Source organism: Lagenorhynchus albirostris, chromosome 5 (assembly GCF_949774975.1).
Source record: "Lagenorhynchus albirostris chromosome 5, mLagAlb1.1, whole genome shotgun sequence".
Classification (NCBI taxonomy): Eukaryota; Metazoa; Chordata; class Mammalia; order Artiodactyla; family Delphinidae; genus Lagenorhynchus; species Lagenorhynchus albirostris.
The window spans coordinates 15,935,992-15,955,911 of NC_083099.1; positions in this window are offsets into that span (position 1 = coordinate 15,935,992).

A 19,920-nucleotide genomic window follows, 5' to 3' on the forward strand; every position below is an offset into this window, starting at 1 on the left:
TATGCCCAGTAGTGGGATTGCTGGGTCATATGGTAGTTCTATTTGTAGTTGTTTAAGGAACCTCCATACTGTTCTCCATAGTGGCTGAACCAATTCACATTCCCACCAGCAGTGCAAGAGTGTTCCCTTTTCTCCACACCCTCTCCAGCATTTATTGTTTGTAGATTTTTTGATGATGGCCATTCTGACTGGTGTGAGATGATATCTCATTGTAGTTTTGATTTGCATTTCTCTAATGATTAATGATGTTGAGCATTCTTTCATGTGTTTGTTGGCAGTCTGTATATCTTCTTTGGAGAAATGTCTATTTAGGTCTTCTGCCCATTTTTGGATTGGGTTGTTTGTTTTTTTGTTATTGAGCTGCATGAGCTGCTTGTAAATTTTGGAGATTAATCCTTTGTCGGTTGCTTCATTTGCAAATATTTTCTCCCATTCTGAGGGTTGTCTTTTGGTCTTGTTTATGGTTTCCTTTGCTGTGCAAAAGCTTTGAAGTTTCATTAGGTCCCATTTGTTTATTTTTGTTTTTATTTCCATTACTCTAGGAGGTGGGTCAGAAAGAATCTTGCTGTGATTTATGTCATAGAGTGTTCTGCCTATGTTTTCCTCTAAGAGTTTGATAGTTTCTGGCCTTACATTTAGGTCTTTAATCCATTTTGAGCTTATTTTTGTGTATGGTGTTAGGGAGTGATCTAATCTCATACTTTGACATGTACCTGTCCAGTTTTCCCAGCACCACTTATTGAAGAGGCTGTCCTTTCTCCACTGTACATTACTGCCACCTTTATCAAAGATAAGGTGTCCATATGTGCATGGGTTTATCTCTGGGCTTTCTATCCTGTTCCATTGATCTATCTTTCTGTTTTTGTGCCAGTACCATACCGTCTTGATAACTGTAGCTTTGTAGTATAGTCTGAAGTCAGGGAGCCTGATTCCTCCAGTTCCTTCTTTCGTTCTCAAGATTGCTTTGGCTATTCGGGGTCTTTTGTGTTTCCATACAAATTGCGAAATTTTTTGTTCTAGTTCTGTGAAAAATGCCAGTGGTAGTTTGATAGGGATTGCATTGAATCTATAGATTGCTTTGGGTAGTAGAGTCATTTTCACAATGTTGATTCTTCCAATCCAAGAACATGGTATATCTCTCCATCTATTTGTATCATCTTTAATTTCTTTCATCAGTGTCTTATAATTTTCTGCATACAGGTCTTTTGTCTCCTTAGGTAGGTTTATTCCTAGATATTTTATTCTTTTTGTTGCAATGGTAAATGGGAGTGTTTTCTTGATTTCACTTTCAGATTTTTCATCATTAGTATATAGGAATGCCAGAGATTTCTGTGCATTAATTTTGTATCCTGCCACTTTACCAAATTCATTGATTAGCTCTAGTAGTTTTCTGGTAGTGAGAGGCCCACGTACCGAGAAAAAAAAAAAATACAGACAGAATTAGCAGTAGGTTAGATGATACAGAGGAATGAATCAGCAGTAAGGAAGACAAAGTAGTGGAAATTACCCAAACTGAACCCCCTGAATTTTTTTTTTTTTTTTTTGAGATACGTGGGCCTCTCACTGCTGTGGCCTCTCCTGCTGCAGAGCACAGGCTCTGGACGCGCAGGCTCAGCAGCCATGGCTCACGGGCCTAGCTGCTCCGCGGCATGTATGATCTTCCCGGACCGGGGCACGAACCCATGTCCCCTGCATCGGCAGGCAGACTCTCAACCACTGCGCCACCAGGGAAGCCCCCCAATTTTTTTTTAATGAGGATAGTTTAAGAGACCACTGGGACAACATCATTTCCATATTAGGGGGTCCCAGAAGGAGAACAGACAGAAAAGGGGCAGAGAAATTATTTGAAGAAATAATAGCTGAAAACTTCCCTAACCTGGGGAAGGAAACAGACATTCAGGCCTAGAAAACATAGAGAGTCCAAAACAAGATCAAACCAAAGAGGTCTACACTAAGACACATTGTAATTAAAGTTGTAAAAATTAAAGATAAAGGGAGAATCTTAAAAGCAGCAAGGAAAAAACAACTAGTTATGTACAAGGGAATTCTCATAAGGCTATCATCTGACTTTGCAGTCTAGGAGGGAGGGGCATAATATACACAAAGTGATGAAAGGAAAAAAAAAAAACCTAAAACCAAGAATATCCTATTCAACAAAGCTATCATTCACATTGGAAGCGCAGATAAAGAGTTTCACAGAAAAGCAAAAGCTAAAAGAGTTCAGCACTGAACTGGCATTACAAGAAATATTAAAGGGACTTTTTTAAATGGAAAAGAAAAGGCCACAACTAGAAATACAAAATTAACAAAAGGAAAAATCTCATTAGTAAATGCAAACATACAGTAATGATAGTGGATCAACTACTTTTAAGCCAGTAGGAAGGTTAAAAGACAAAAGTAGGAAAATCATCTGTATCCACAATAAGTAAAGAGATACACAAAATACAAAGATGTAAAATATGACGTTAAAAACATTAAATGTGGTGAGGGGATTAAAATGTAAAATGGTTAGAATGTGTTTGAACATAAGAGATTATCAAGTTAAAATCATCACAAATATTGATATATAAAGCTTGTTATATATGAACCTCATGGTGACCACAAAGCAAAATTAGATATAGAAAATAAGAAAGGAATCTAAACATAACACTAAAGATAGCAATCAAATCATAAGGGAAGAAAGAAAAAGAAAGAAACAAAAAGAGCAACAAAAATAACCAGAAAACAAGTAACAAAATGGCAATAAATACATATCTATCAATAATTACTTTAAGTGTAAATGGACTAAATGCTCCAGTTAAAAGACAAAGAGTAGCTGAATGGATTAAAAGACAGTAAGACTCATGTATATGCTGCCTACAAGAGACTCACTTCAGATCTAAAGACACACACAGACTGAAACTAAAGGGATAGAAAAGGGCACTTCATGTAAGTGGAAATAAAAAGAAAGCCAAAGGAGCATACTTAGACAAAGTTGACTTCAAAACAAAGATTGTACAAGAGACAAAGAAAGACATTAAATAATGATAAATAGATCCATTTAACAAGAAAATATAACAATTGTAAAAATATAGGCACCCACTATAGGAACACCTAAATACATAAAGCAAACATTAACAAACATACAGGAAGAAATTGATAGTAATATAATAATAGTAGGAGACTTTAATACCCCACTTATGTCAATGGACAGATCATCCAGACAGAAAATCAATAAGGAAACCCTGGCCTTAAATGATACATTAGATCAGATTGAATTAATAAATATATACAGAACATTCCATCCAAAACCAGCAGAACCCATATTCTTTTCAAGTGCAAATAAGATATTCTCCAGGATGGATCAGATGCTAGGCCACAAAAAAAGTATCAACAAATTTAAGAAGTTTGAAATTGTATCAAGCATCACTTCCAACCACAAAAGCAAGAGATTAGAAACAACTACAAGAAAAAAATCTGCAAAAGAACAAAAACATGTGGAGGCTAAACAATATGCTACTAAACAACAAATGGGTCATTGAAGAAATCAAAGATGAAATGAAAAATACCTGGAGACAAATGAAAACAAAAACACAACAATCCAACATGTATGGGATATGGCAAAAGCAGTTCTAAGAAGGAAGTTTACGGCTATACAAGGCTACCTCTGGAAACAAACAAAGAAAAAAACCTCAAATAAACAATCTAACCTTACACTTAAGGAACCAGAAAAAGAACAAACAACAGCAAAACGTAGTAGAAGAAAGAAAATAATAAAGGTCAGAGTGGAGATAAATAGAAACTAAAAAACAATAGAAAATATCAATGAAACTAAGATCTGGTTTTTATTAATTTTAATAAATTAATAAACCTTTAGCCAGACTCATCAAGAATTATCATGCTAAGTGAAGTAAGTCAGAAAAAGACAAATATGATATGATATTGCTTATATGCAGAATTTAAAAAAAAAGATACTATGAATTTATTTACAAAACAGAAACTGATTCACAGACTTAGAGAATGAACTTATGGTTACCAGGGGGGTGGGAGGAAGGGATAGACTGGGAGTTTGAGGTTGGCATGTATACACTGCTATATTTAAAGTAGATAACCAACAAGGACCTACTGAACAGCACAGGGAATGCTGCTCAATATTCTGTAATAACATAAATGGGAAAAGAATTTGAAAAAGGATAGATACATGTATATGTATAACTGAGTCACTTTGCTGTACACCTGAAACTAACACAACATTGTTAATCACCTATGCTCCAACGTAAAATAAAAATTAAAAAAAAAGAATAAAAGTGAGCAGCCTCCAAAAACTGAGAAATGAAAGAGAAGTTACAACCAACACCACAGAAATACAAAGAATCATAAGGTATTACTATAATTATATGACAAAAAATTAACCTAGAATAAATGGATAAATTCCTAGAAACATACCATCTCTCAAAAATGAATCAGGAAGAAATAGAAAATATGGACAGACCAATTACCAATAATGAAATTGAATCCATATTTTTAAAATTCCCAGTAAACAAAAGTCCATGACCAGATGGTTTCAAAAGTATTCTACCAAACATTTAACAAAGAGTTAACACCAATTTGTGTCAAACTATTCCAAAAAATTGAAGAGGATGAAATGCTTCCAAACTCACTCTACAAGACCAGCATCACCCTGATTACAAAACGAGATGAAGACACCACAAAAAATAAAATAAAATTACAGGCCAATATCACTGATGAACATAGATGCAAAAATACTCAACAAAGTATCAGCAAATTATATTCAATTATACATTAAAAGGATCATACACATGATCAAGTGGGATTTATCCCAGGGATGCAAGGATGATTCAATATCCATAAATCAACCAATGTTATATATCACATTAACAAACTGAAAAACAAAAAACCTATGATTATCTCAATAGATGCAGAAAAAGCTTTTCACAGAAATCAACATCCATGTATGATAAGAGCTCTCAACAAAGTGGGTATAAAGAGAATTTATCTCAACATAGTAAAGGCCATATATGACAAACCGATAGCCAACATCACACTCAACAGTGAAATACTGAAAACATACCTTTTAAGATCAGGAACAAGACAAGGATGCCATTCTTGCCCTTTTATTCAACATAGCATTGGAAGTCCTAGCCACAGCAATCAGAGAAGAAAAAGAAATGCACATTAGAAAGGAAGAAGAGGTAAAACTGTCACTTTGCATATGACATGATACTCTATATAGAAAATCCTAAAGATGCCACAAAAAACCTATTAGAACTAATGCATGAATTCAGTAAAGTTGCAGGATACAAAGTTAATATGCAGAAATCTGTTGTGTTTCTATGCACTAATAACAAACTATCAGAAAGAGAAATTAAAATAACCACTCCATTTACAATTGCATCAAAAAGAATAAAATACCTAGGAATAAATCTAACCCAGGAGGTAAAAGAGTTGTACTCTGAAAATGATAAGACATTGATGAAATAAATTGAAGATGACACAAACAAATGGATAGATATAGCATGCTCAAGGATTGGAAGAATTAATATTGTTGAAATGACCATTATCCACAAGGAGTGTGCAATCCTTATCAAAATAGCCATGACATTTTTCATAGAACTAGAACAAATAATTCTAAATTTTGTATGTAACACAAAAGTCCCTGAATAGCCAAAGCAATCTTTAGAAATAAAAACAAAGCTGGAAGTATCATGCTCCCTGATTTCAAACTATACTACAAAATTCCAGTAATCCAAACAGGAAGGTACTGGCATAAAAACAGACACACAGATCAATGGGACAGAATAGAGAGCCCAGAAGTGAATCTATACTTAACCGATCAGTTAATTTACCACAAATGTGGCAAGAATATTACAATGGGGAAAAGACAGCCTCTTCAATAAATGGTGTTGGGAAAACTGGACAGTTACATGCAAAAGAATGAAACTGGACTACTTTCTCACCCCATATACAAAAATAAACTCAAAATAGATTAAAGACATAAATGTAAGACCTGAAACCATAAAATTCCTAGAAGAAAACATAGTCAGTAGGCTCTTTAACATTGGTCTTAGCAATATATTTTTGGATATGTCCCCTCAGGCAAGAGAAACAAAAGCAAAAATAAACAAATGGGACTATATACATCTAAAAAGTTTTCTCACAGCAAAAGAAACTATCAACAAAATGAATAGGTAGCCTACTGAATGGGAGATATTTTCAAGGGGTTAGTATTCAAAATATACCAAGAACTCATGCAACTCAATGGCAATGAAAAGCAAACCAATTAGAAAATGGGCAGAAGGCCTGAATAAAAATGTTTCCAAAGAAGACATACAGATAGCCAACAGACATATGGAAAATGCTGAACATGATTAATCATCAAGGAGATGCAAGTCCAAACCACAATAAGATAACATCTCACATCAGTCAGAATGGGTCTCATCAAAATGACAACAAATAAGAGTTGGCAAGGAAGTGGAGGAAAAGGAGCCCTCATGCACTGCTGGTGGGAATGTGAATTGGTATAGCCACTGTGGAGAACAGTATGGAGGTCCTTCAAAAAATTAAAAATACGACTGTCATATCATCCAGCAGTTTCACTTCTGGGTATTAACCTGAAAAAACAAAAACACTAATTTGAAAAGATCATCCACTTTAATGTTCACAGCAGAATTATTTACAATAGCCAAGAGGCGGAAGTGTTCATCAATAGATGAATGGATAAAGAAGATGTGGTTCAAATATACAGTGTAATATTACTCAGTCATAAAAAAATGAAATCTTGCCATTTACAATAACATGTATAGACCAAGAGAGTATTACACTAAGTGAAAAAAGTCAGACAGAGAAAGACAAATACCATATAATCTCACATGTGGAATCTAAAAAACAAAACAAAACAAAACAAAATGAAAACAGACTCATAGATACAGATAACAAACAGGTGGTTGTCAGAAAGGAGGGGAACGGAAGGTTGGGCAAAATAGATGAAAGGGATTAAGAGGTAGAAACCTCCAGTTATAAAATAAATAAGCCACGGAGATGTAATAGACAGCATAAGGAATATGATCAATAATATTGTAAGAACTTTGTATGGGGACAGATGGTTAATAGACTTATCATGGTGATCACTTTGTAATGTATGCAAATGTCAAATCACTGAGTAGTACACCTGAAACTAACATAATATCATAAGTCAACTATATTTTAATAAACATAAATAAATGTTTTAAGTATTAAAAAAATAAGATACCATTCAGTTCATCACAGGCTTATAATTATGTATAAAAGGTAGTTAACTTTTGTGTTTAAGGGAATAAAAGAGATGTTATCCGTTACACAACAAACACCCTGCAATCCAACAAACCATTCTTTATCTCTGGTTGCCAGTGTGGTGTGAGTTTGGATGACAGGGCCAAGTTAAACCTGGTAACACACAAGCGAAGTGGGCAATCCTGGGTCTGTGTTTCAGGGACCAGACTGAATCATGCAGGGCTATAGGCAAGTCCATTCCAAGGAGCAGAGCCAAGTATAAGCACGAAAGGAGCAACATCAGCCCTGAGATTTAAGGGATGAGTATGAAACAACAGGCCGCAGACCAGGCAAGAGGTCAGAAACCAAGAACAGGAACAAATCAGGAAATGCACTACCCCCAGAAAGGAAAAAATGATAGGATCAACTCTAGGGTCCATGGCTACAGTTGTATTTGGAGCTGGCCATACGAAGTCAGAGGTATCAGATTAGCTGAGTTAATGACTCAGGGCGTGGTCAGATAGTAGAAATGTAAAAATGCAAACAAAAATAAAAAAACACACAAAACAAAATAAAAAACCCTCCGATTTTTAAAAAATCGGGTTTCTTAATATATCTAGAAAAAGATTTAGTTGGCAGCCATATGGCCCATCCCCTTCTTTAAAAGTCATCCCCCGAGAGAAGCAACATTTTAAATAGTCATTGTGAAATCAAATGCTCTAAGAATTAACTTTGCCAAGTTGGACACTTTCCCTCACTGTAACCCGAGGATACGTGTAGAAACCTCATATGCCCTTTTTCTTGTACAACAAAGCTCTTGGAATTTTCTCTTTTATATTGGCACATGTACAGTAATACTTTAAAATTCTCAGTTAAGGATTATCAAAGATACTCTAGAAATTTTCATAACATGTCATCATTTTCAACTCCTTAATAGCAAATAGAAATGAAATCTAAATGTTTGACCACATAAAATTCAGGATTAAAAATGTCAAACTCACTACTCCTAAGATGTTAATGAAGAAATCCAATGGAACATGATTTCATTTGACTTGAGGTAAAACTTTAAAGTTTGTATAAGTCCATGATTATTCATATTTTTCTTACTATTAGTAGTGTCAAAATATAAGACAAACAGTTAATGAAGTACTACAAGTCTTTTTCTCTCTTCCCTTTGTTGCTAAAATTTTTTCTTAATTTTATTTTTACAGTTAATTATGATAGTTTCTCAATTCAAAGATTTCTGGTATTTTACACTTGGGTTTTTCTTAAATCAGAGTCTCTCTTACAACACACATGTATATTTATTGCAAATATTCTTCTTCCTCAGAAGCTGTTACTAATTTGAAAATGCTTCTTATTATTGAATTAAGCAACTACAGCATAAAAATTTGTAATAATCTTTTAAGAAAAGAAATTTAATAAGACATATCTAGATAAGCTAACAAATCCTAAATTTTGCTGCAGAGAATCTGTTGATGTGCAGATTTAGATAGATGTTTGGATAGGAGATTGAATACATGCATTTATTTTCTCTGCCTCCCTGGATTCCATTAAAATCATATCAAAGAGCTGTCTCAAAAGCATATCATCCGAGGACAAAGAGAAAAGGAAAAAAAAATGCCAGTCACAAAATTTCAGAAGCTATAAGAGAGATGCATAAGTGATAACTGACTTAGCAATAGCAAAACTAAATCATAAAAGCTAAATCTTAAGCCAGGTAGGAAAAATTAGGAAATAAAATTCATACCGCAAACCCTTAAAACCACAGTTATTGAAGAGATCGGGCTCTTCTAGAGGAAAAAGGTAGGGTTAGAAACTGGAGGATGGTTGTATTCTAAGTTAGATGCCAGGTTACACCTCTTCCATTCCACATAACTAAACAACTGTCCTCTCCCCCTGGAGGCTAGAGGCTTATTCTCAGAAGACACAGTGCACACAGATGAAGATAAGAGTGTCAAGTAAAATGTCACTCAACCCTCTTCCCCACTTGATTCCTAGATGCTGATAGCTAGGCCTTTCCACTCAGATAGGAAGTTGGTCAATCACTCTCTTAGAATCTGACCAGCCCTTCCCCCTCCCAAAAATAATGACACAGAAATTTCCCCAATGAATTGACCCACCCAGAATATCAAGCGGGAAGCCCGCAATCAATCACTTCTCCCCGATTTTAGTGTCCCATTCTTAAATATGAGAAAACAACCAAAGATCAAAACAAACGTCAAAGCAACAGACCAAAACAAACAGATAAAAGGCAACGGAGATTAGTTGAGTTAAAGAGGGGAAAAAAACCAAAAATAAGCAAACAAAAGTTGGTTACTAATATCATAGTATAGATAAGAAGAGAAATTACATACATTTTTAAAAAGAAAAAAGAATAGGATGCCTGAAAAAAATGTCTTGGATATTAAAACTATGATATGTACAGGGAAGACAAAGTTTAGGAAGTATCCCAGGAATTAGAATAGAAAGATTAAGAGCTGGAAAATAAGATAAAATAAATAAGAAATGGGAAAAATTGATGATTAGCCCAGGAGGTTTGACATCTAAATAACAGGAGCTCCAGAAAAAGAAACAATAGAGGGAAAATATTACCGCTGTTGCAATTCAAGAAAATTTCCAAGAATTGAATGATAAGAACTTTTTTTCAGATTGAAAGTACACACATAGTGCCAAATATAATGAGTAAAATGACCATCATAAACTTTCAGAATGCTGAAAACAAATATAAAACCCTAAAAACTTGTAGAAAAAATTTTAAAGTCACATATTCTTCCAGTTACTAGTATCATGCAACAAATTCTCCCAAAACTTGGTGTCTTAAACAATTTTATTATGCGCTTTGATTTTGTAGGTCAGAAAATTGGACAGGGTACAGTAGGAATCACTGTTTCTTCTCCACAACATCTGCAGCTTCATCTGGGAAGACTCACAGCTAGAGCTAATCCAGTAGGTGGATGGAATCATCTGAAGTCTCATTCACTCTCATATTTAGCATTTGATGCTGTCAGCTGGAACCTCAGCTGGAGCTGTTGACAGAAGCGGTCCGTGTGGCCTCTCTCTTTGCCCTGGGTTTCCTTAGAAAATGGTGTCTAGAGCACTCAAACTCTTTTTTTTTACATTTTATTTTTAATTTAAAAAAATTTTATTGAGGTATAGTCGTACAATATTATGTAAGTTTCAGGTGTGTAACATAGTGATTCACAATTTTTAAAGGTTGTGGCTATTATAAAATATTGGCTATTCCATTTATGACTATTATAAAATATTGACTATATTCCCTGTGTTATACAATGTATCTTTGTAGCTTATTTATTTTATACATAGTAATTTGTACCTCTTACTCCCCTTCCCCTATCTTGCCTTTCCACCCTAGGGTATTCAAACTCTTACAGTGCAACTCAGTGTTCCACAAATGCCTGTCCCCACAAACAAGGTGAGAATACATTGCTTTTTCTAACCTAGCCTCAAAGTTCCCACAATATCACTTCTATCACATTGTATTAATTATAAGCAAATCACTAGCCACCCCAGTTCAAGGGAAAAGTACACACAACTCAATCAAAGGGTGAAAAGTTCATATTGTAGAAGAGCTTGTGAGATAAAAAAATATTTTGCAGCCATTTTTGGAAAATACAAGCTACCACACCACAACATAAGAAATTAGAATGAGTATTCTCACAGCAAGGGTGAAAGCTGGATGACAGTGGAATGATGCCATCAAAATATAAAGGAAAATAAGTTTTAACCTGGAATTTTATTTGTAAGGAAATCATCAATAACGTGCAGATGAAATAATGACATATTCAGGCACACAACATCTCAAGCATTTGAGGTCTCCCATGCACTTTTCCTCAAGAAGTTACTGAAGGATATATTCCAAAATGAAGTCTTATACCAAGAAAGAGGAAGATGTGGGCTCTAGAAACCAGAGGACTTCACACAACACAGAGGCAAAGGAAGTCCCAGAGGAAGTTTAAGAGAGAGTCCAGGATGACAGCTATGCACCTTGTTTCACAAAGATGAGCTTGGTAGAACACATGATGTCCTTACTGACAGAAGGTCTACACAACTGGCAACAAGTTGGTATTAAAATTACTACATGTATATGGAAAACTAAGGAAAGATATAATAACAAGATAATTACTATTATTAAATCTTTCTAATTTCAGAAAGAATATAAAAGCGTGCAGGAATCACTGGATACAACATTGCTCAGCTGTGAATAGTATTTGCATACTAATTAACATTTAACAAAATGTATATTGTTCTAACAAAACATTAAATTAAAAAGGATGGGGTATGGAATAGGAAGCTTGCATGTGTGCGGTAGGGCGAGGGTGTGAAAGAGAGCGTCATCTTCTTTCTCCATAGTGGGAGTTAATAAAAAATGTGTAAAAATGAAAAATACTGAAGAAGCAATTTAAACATATTATTTAGAAATGTGGAGCGAAGAATCAGGCAAAAAAATTTTGAACAGATTTTTCCTGCAGAATGGGAAAGAGGGGAATAAATAATAAATTATTATTTATTTTATAATAAAACTCGCAGAGACAATTTATGTGCACCTATAATATTGCCAAAAATAAATAGAAAATAAACAGAAAAGCAGGGGCATAGAAACTTACCAAATAGTCAAATATGTCTCTGCAGGTTTTCAGGGTCTTAAGTTGTCTTGTTGCTAGTGGCTGTGGTGGTGTTTTGGTGGGTTGGGTGATACTATTTTTTAGTAGGGAGACTCTTCATACTAGTCTGGCTAAACATTAGAACCACCCCATTCCTGCGGCTCACCCCTAGGGATTTTTGCTAATCGTCTAGAGTGGGAGATAGCCCTAGGTATGTTTCTAAAGCTCCCAGGTTGAGAGTCACTGCACTAGAGGTGGGTCTGCAAGATTTTTCTGTAAAGAGACAGATAATTACTTAGACTTTGTTGGCCACATATGGCCTCTATCACATATTCCTCTATGTTTTGTTTTACTTTAAAACCCTTTAAAAATGTAAAAACCAGGCTTAGCTCATGGGCCATACAAAAGCAGGCCCATGGGCCATACCAAAGCAGGGCAGGTTTGGCCAGCAGGCAGTAATCGGCTAAGCCCTACCCAGCTATCCTTCAGCACCTAGTACCCTTTGCTTCCTCCCTGTTCATGGCTATTTCAATTAAACATTATATATTCTCCACATAAGTTTGTTTTCCTTTCCCTCTGGAAACCTTATTAAGTTGACAGTAAAATATTTTAAAAGGTACAAATATAAAGGCAAAGGTGAGAAAGGTGAGGTGATGGCAGCAGATGAGGAATGTCCATAAATCATTGGAAAAGAAAAATGACTAACAAATAGTTGGAAACTGGCACCTGGCCAAGCAAAGTGGAGAAAGCTAACATGTGGGCACTTACTAAGGGGATTACAAGGGTGAATTGTGCCAAAATGCCCTCTGGAAGCCTATAAGGCCTCAGGACCTGAAGGCACAGCAGAAACTGAGCTAAAACCACACGTAAGCATGGTAAGGGAAAGCCTATACTCCTCGAGCTGTGGGCCTTGCCTCACTCTCTCAAAACCCCGTAGGGGTAAGACAGGAATAAAGACACAGACCTACTAGAGAATGGACTTGAGGATATGGGGAGGGGGAAGGGTGAGCTGTGACAAAGCGCGAGAGAGGCATGGCCATATATACACTACCAAACGTAAGGTAGATAGCTAGTGGGAAGCAGCCGCATAGCACAGGGAGATCAGCTCCGTGCTTGGTGACCGCCTGGAGGGGTGGGATAGGGAGGGTGGGAGGGAGGGAGGGAGACGCAAGAGGGAAGAGATATGGGAACATATGTATATGTATAACTGATTCACTTTGTTATAAAGCAGAAACTAACACACCATTGTAAAGCAATTATACTCCAATAAAGATGTAAAAAAAAATGGTATATGATTTGCCAATATTTTCACCCATTTGCAGTTTGTATTTGCACTTTATCGATAATGTACTTTGATACACGATAGTTTTAAAATTTGATGAAGTCCAATTTACCTATTTTTCTATTGTTGTTTGTGCTTTTGGTTTCTCAGAATTCATTTCTGAATAAAGGGTCATGAAAAGTTAAAAAAAAAATAAGGCAGAGGATTATAGGAGTTTTCACTGTGAAACTGAACAGTTCAAGAGAATACACATCATGTTTCCTGTAATAAGACCACCTTGCTGCCTTGTTAACCTACAGTAAAGTCTACTAGCTGACTGTGCTTACACTCCATGATTCCATTTGCTTCTTAGAGTCTCCTTGTAAATACGAGTGGGGAGCAAAGCATTGCCATGTACTTGAGAAAAGTCTCTGATATAAGAACAGGCCAAAAATAACAGAAATGGAGGCCAGAGAAAATAGCATATGCAAGGAGCACAAGAAAACTGGAAAAAATATATCATTTATCTCAAAAAATTAGAGAATGTATTTCAATCACGAAGCAATAATAAAAGTTTATTTAAAAGGAACAAAATAAGAACTTTAAAACAATTAAACAATTATTAGAATAACTAAAATAAAAATTCAACAGGAGATTTGGAAGATAAAGTTGTGGAAATTTCTCAGAAAGCTAGAACAAAAAGACAGAAAAAAATTTTTTAAGTTAAGAAAGTTAGAGGATCAGTATAGAAGGCCCAACATCTCAATCATTCAAGGATGAAAAAGCAAAGAAAACAAAGGAGAGAAAATTACAGAACTAATATAAGACAGTTTCCAGAATCAAAGGACAAAAATCTCCAGATGGGAAGGGTTTATCTCATACACAGTACAATGGATGATACACAACATGGCACACCATGATAAAATTTTAGAACTCTGGGATATAAAAAAAAGAGAAGACCCGCAAAGATTTTAGGAAGAGAAAACAGCTCGTTGAAGAGAGGAATGGAAAATCAAATAGCATTAGACTTTCAGCAGCAAACCTAAAATGTAGGGGAAGGGGAGATACAGAGCAATGCCTTTTAAATTCTCCGTGAAAAATAGTCTTTGATTTAAAAGTTTTACCCCACCAAACTGTCATTTAGACATGGGAGTTGACTATATCCTTGCAAACATGCAACATGTTTACGTCCCATGCACTCTTTCTTAAAAAGTTTTAGAGGTTGCAGTACCAAAAGAAGGACTATGTAAGATACAGAAGACGGGAAACCCTGTGAAGGAAAGCGATAAAGGAAATCCGAGTAAGACCACTGTGCTGTTGCAGCCTGGAGAGCTACTAAGAGCAACTAGGGCAGATCAGAGGCCTCTGCAGGATGTGCTCCAAAGTAAGTATTGCCCTGCTGCGTTTGAGTCGGCAGCAAATATTAATAGAATTTGACAGACATGTTTTAGCATTTGGAGAAAAATATCAGTAGACACATAGAACATAAGTAAATGAGGAAACAGACATTTATTATATATTCCAGGAAAAATACAAATGATAATCATAGACCATCACTTGACACAGAAGAGAATTCTTACAATGTAATAATAATGTAAAACTTAGTTTCAATTTAACCAAAATTCTTTATTTTTTAAATTGAAGTATGGTTGATTTACAATATCATATTAGTTTCAGGTGTACAACATAGTGATTCAATATTTTCATAGATTATACCCCATTTAAAGTTATTACAAAATAAGGGCTATATTCCCCTGTGCTATAAAGTATATCCTCGTTGCTATTTATTTTATACATAGTGATTTGTAACTCTTAATCCCATATCCCTATCGTGCCCCTTCCCCCTTCCCTCTCCTGACTGGTAACCACTAGTTCATTCTCTGTATCCGTGAGTCTATTCTTTTTCTTTATATTCACTAGTTTTGTTTTTTGGTTTTTTTTTTAGATTCCACATATAAGTGATATCATACAATATTTGTCTTTCTCTAACTTATTTCACTTATCATAGTACCCTCCAAGTCCATCGTGTTGTTGCAAATGGCAAAATTTCATTCTTTTTTTATGGCTGAGTAATATCCCATTGTATATATACATTACATCTTTTTTATCTATTCATCTGTTGATGGACACTTAGGTTGCTTACTCATCTTGGCAATTGTAAGTAATATGGCTATGAACATTGGGGGGCATGTATCTCTTCAAATTAGTGTTTTAATTTTCTTCAGATATATACTTACCAGTGGAATTGGTGGATCGTATGCTAGTTCTGTTTTTAGTTTTTTGAGGAGCTCCATACTGTTGTCCATAGTGTTTGTACCAATTTACATTGCTACCAACAGTGTACTACAGTTCCCTTTTGTCTACATCCTCGCCAACATTTTTTATTTGTAGAATTTTCGGTTATAGCCATTTTAACAGGTATGAGGTGATATCTCTTTGTGGTTTTGACTTGTATTTGATGATTAGTGGTGTTGAGCCTTTTTTCATGTGTTTGTTTGTTTCTTTGGACAAATGTCCCTTCAGGTCTTTTGCCCATTTTTAATTGGGTTGTTTATTTTTTGATACTGAGTTATATGAGCTATTAATACATTTTGGTCATTAACTCCTTATCAGGCATATGATTTGCAAATATTTTATCCCATTCAGTAGGTTGTCTTTCCGTTTTGTTGATGCTTTCTTTTGCTGTGTGAAAGCTTTTACTTTTAATTAGGTGTCATCTGTTTATTTTTGCTTTTGTTTCCTTTGCATTAGGAGACAGATCCACACACACACACAAAATGTTGCTACGATTTAAATTGAAGAAGGTTCTGCTTGCGTTTTCTTCTAGGAGTTGTATGATTTCGGGTCTTAATTTTAGATATTTAATCCATTTTAAATTTATTTTTGTATGTGATGTGGGAAAGTGTTCTAATTTCATTCTTTACATACTGCTGTCCAGTTTTCCCAGCACCACTTATTGAACAGACTGTCTTTTCTTTCTTGTATATTCTTGCCTCACTTGTTGTAGATTAATTATTTGACAGTATACGTGTGGATTTATTTCTGGGCTATCTATTCTGTCCTACTGATCTATCTTTTTGTGTCTGTTTTCATGCCAGTACCATGCTGTTTTGATTACTGTAGCTAAGTAGTATAGTCTGAAGTCAGGGAGTGTGATACCTCTAGCTTTGTTTTTGTTTTTTTCTCAAGATGGCTTTGGCAATTCAGGATTTTTTGTGGTTCCATATAAATTTTAGGATTGGGCTTCCCTGGTGGTGCAGTGGTTACGAATCCACCTGCCAGTGCAGGGGACATGGGTTTGTGCCCTTGTCCAGGAAGATCCCACATGCCGTGGAGCACCTAAGCCTGTGCACCACAACTACTGAGCTTGTGGTCTAGAGCCCGCAAACCACAATGACTGAGCCTGCGTGGTACAACTACTGAAGCCTGTGCACCTAGAGCCCATGATCCACAACAAGAGAAGCCACCACAATGAGAAGCCTGCACACTGCAACAAAGAGTAGCCCCCACTCGCCACAACTAGAGAAAGCCCATGTGCAGCAACAAAGACCCAACACAGCCTTAATTAATTAATTAGAAAAAAAATTTAAAAATAAATTTTAGGATTATCTGTTCTAGTTCTGTGAAAAATGTCATGAGTATTTTGACAGGGATTGCATTAAATCTATATGTTGCTTTGGGTACTACAGATACTTTAACAATATTAATTCTTCTAATCCAAGAACATGGGATATCTTTCCATTCCTTTTTATCATATTCAGTTTCCTTCATCAATGTTTTATAGTTTTCAGAGGTCTTTCACCTCCTTGATTAAGTTTATTCCAAGGTATTTTAATCTTTTTATGCAGTTTTAAATGAGATTTTTTTCTTGCCTTCTCTATCTGTATATAGAAAAGCAACAGATTTCCATATATTAATCTTGTATCCTGCAACTTTCCTGAATTGATTTATTAGTTTTAATAGTTTTTTGGTGGAGATTTTAGGGTTTTCTATATCTACATCATGTCATCTGCAAATAGTGACAGTTTTACATCTTCCCTTCCACTTGGGATGTCTTTTATTTCTTTTCCTTGTCTGATTACTGTGGCAAGGACTTCCAATACTATGTTAGTAGAAGTGGTGAGAGTGGGCATTCTTGTCTTGTTCCTGATTTTAAAGAAAAGACTTCAGGTTTTTCACTGTTGAGTATAATGTTAGCCATGGGTTTGTCATAAGTGGCCTTTATTATGTTCCTTCTATACCAATGTTAATAAGAGTTTTTATCATGAATGGATGTTGAAGTTTGTCAAAAGCTTTTTCTGTGTCTATTGAGATGATTCTGTGGTTTTTATCCTTCCTTCTCTAATGTGGCATATCACATTGATTGATTTGTGAATATTGAGCCATCCTTGCATCCCTGGAACAAATCCCACTTGATCATGTTGTATTGTTCTTTTTATATAGTGTTGAATTTTGTTTCCTAATTTTTTTTAAGGATTTTTGCATCTATATTCATCAGAGATTTTGGGCTGTAATTTTCTTTTTTCTTAGTGTCATTGTCTGGTCTTGGCATCAAGGTAATGGTGGCCTCATAGAATGAATTTGGGAATCTTCCATCCTCTTCAGTTTTTTGGAATATTTTGAGGATATGTATTAGCTCTTCTTTATATGTTTGATAGAATTCCCCTCTGAAGCCATCCAGTGCTGGGCTTTTGTTTGCTAGGAGTATTTTTTGTTTGTTTTTTTAATTACAAATTGAATTTCACTACTAGTGATTGTTCTGTTCAGATTGTCTATTTTTTCCTGATTCAGTCTTGCAAGGTTGTGTGTTTCTAGACATTTTTTTTATCTCTTCTAGGTTGTCCAATTTGTTTGCATATAACTGTTCATCATATTCTCTTATGGTTTTTTTGTATCTCTGTGATATTTTTTGTTATATCTCGTCTTTCATTTCTTATTTTGTTTATTTGGATCCTCTCTCTTTTTTCTTGATGAGCCTAGTTAAAGATTTATTGACTTTGTTCATCTTTTTGAAAAAGGAGCTCTGGGTTTCAGTCATCTTTTCTATTTTTGGTCTCCATTTTATTCATTTCCTTTCTGATCTTTATTATTTCTTTCCTTCTCCTGACTTTGGGTTTTATTTTTTCTTCTTTTTCTAATTCTTTTAAGTGGTAAGTTAGGTTGTTTACTTGAGATTTTTCTTGTTTCTAAATGTAGGCCTGTATTGCTATATACTTCCCTCTTAGAACTGCTTTTGTCATATCCCCTAGATTTTGGAAAGTTGTGTTTCCATTTTTATTTGTCTTGAGATATTTTATGATTTTCTTTTTGATTTCTTCATTGACCCATTGGTTTTTTTAGTAGCATGTTGTTTAGTCTCCACTTGTTTGTGCTTTTCCCATTTTTCTTCCTGTAATTGATTTCTAGTTTCTTATTGTTGCAGTCACAAAAAATGCTTAATGTAATTTCTATCCCCTTACATTTGTTGAGACTTGTTTCATGACCCAGCATGTTATCTATCCTGGAGAATGTCCCATGTGCACTTGAAAAGAAGGTGTATTCTGTTGTTTTGGGGTGGAATATTCTGAAGATATATATTAAACTAGTCTAATGTGTCATTTAAAACCACTGTTTCCTTATTGATTTTCTGTCTGGATGATGTGTCCATTGATGTAAGTGGGGTGTTAAAGTCCCCTACTATTATTGTATTATCGTCAATTTCTCTCTTTATGTCCCTTAATATTTGCTTTATATATTTAGATGCTCCTATATTAGGTGCATATATGTTAATAAGTATTATATCCTCTTCTTGTATTGATCCCTTTATCATTATATAGTACCCTTTGTGTCTCTTGTTATATACTTTGTTAAAGTCTATTTTGTCTGATATGAGCATTGCTACCCCACTTTCTTGTTACTTTCATTTGCATGTAATATCTTTTACCATTCCCTCACTTTCAGTCTGTGTCTTTAGCTCTGAAGCAAGTCTCTTGTATGTAGCATTACAGGGGTCTTGCTTTTTTATCCAATCAGCAACACTATGTCTTTTGATTAGAGCATTTAATCCGTTGACATATAAAGTGATTATTGATAGATATGTACTTATTGCCATTTTGTTACTCATTTTCTGGTTGTTTTTGTAGTTCTCTGTTTTCTTCTTGTTTTATTTTCTTCTCTTGTGGCTTGATGATTTTTTTTAGTGGTATGCTTGTGTTCCTTTCTCTTTAGTTTTTGTGTATCTATTGCAGGTTTTTGATTTGTGGTTACCATGGGATTCCTATATGTTAACTTATAACTATATCTACTTCTTATAAATTAGTAGTCATTTGAGTTCAAACACATTCTAAAATATATACATTTTTTACTTCCCTCCCCCTCATTTTGTGTTTTTGATGTTATATTTTACATCTTCATGTTTATCCCTTTACTGATTATTGTAGTTATACTTGATTTTGCATTTTTTTGTCTTTTAATCTTTGTACTAGCTTATTTACATGGTTAATCCTCAGGCTTTACTATAAACTTGCCTTTGCTAGTGGGATTTTTCCTTTCCTATAGATACTTACTTCTTGTTATAGCTTTTTCTTTCCCACTTAGAGAAGACCCTTCAACATTTATTTTAGGGTCAGTTTAAGATTGATGAAGTCCTTTGATTTTTGCTTATATGAGAAGTTCTTTATATCTCCTTCAATTATAAATAATAATCTTGCTGGTAAGGGTATCTCATGTTTCAGCACTTTGAGTATATCATGCCACTCTCTTCTGGCCTGCAAAGTTTCTGCAGAAAAATCAGCTGATAACCTCATG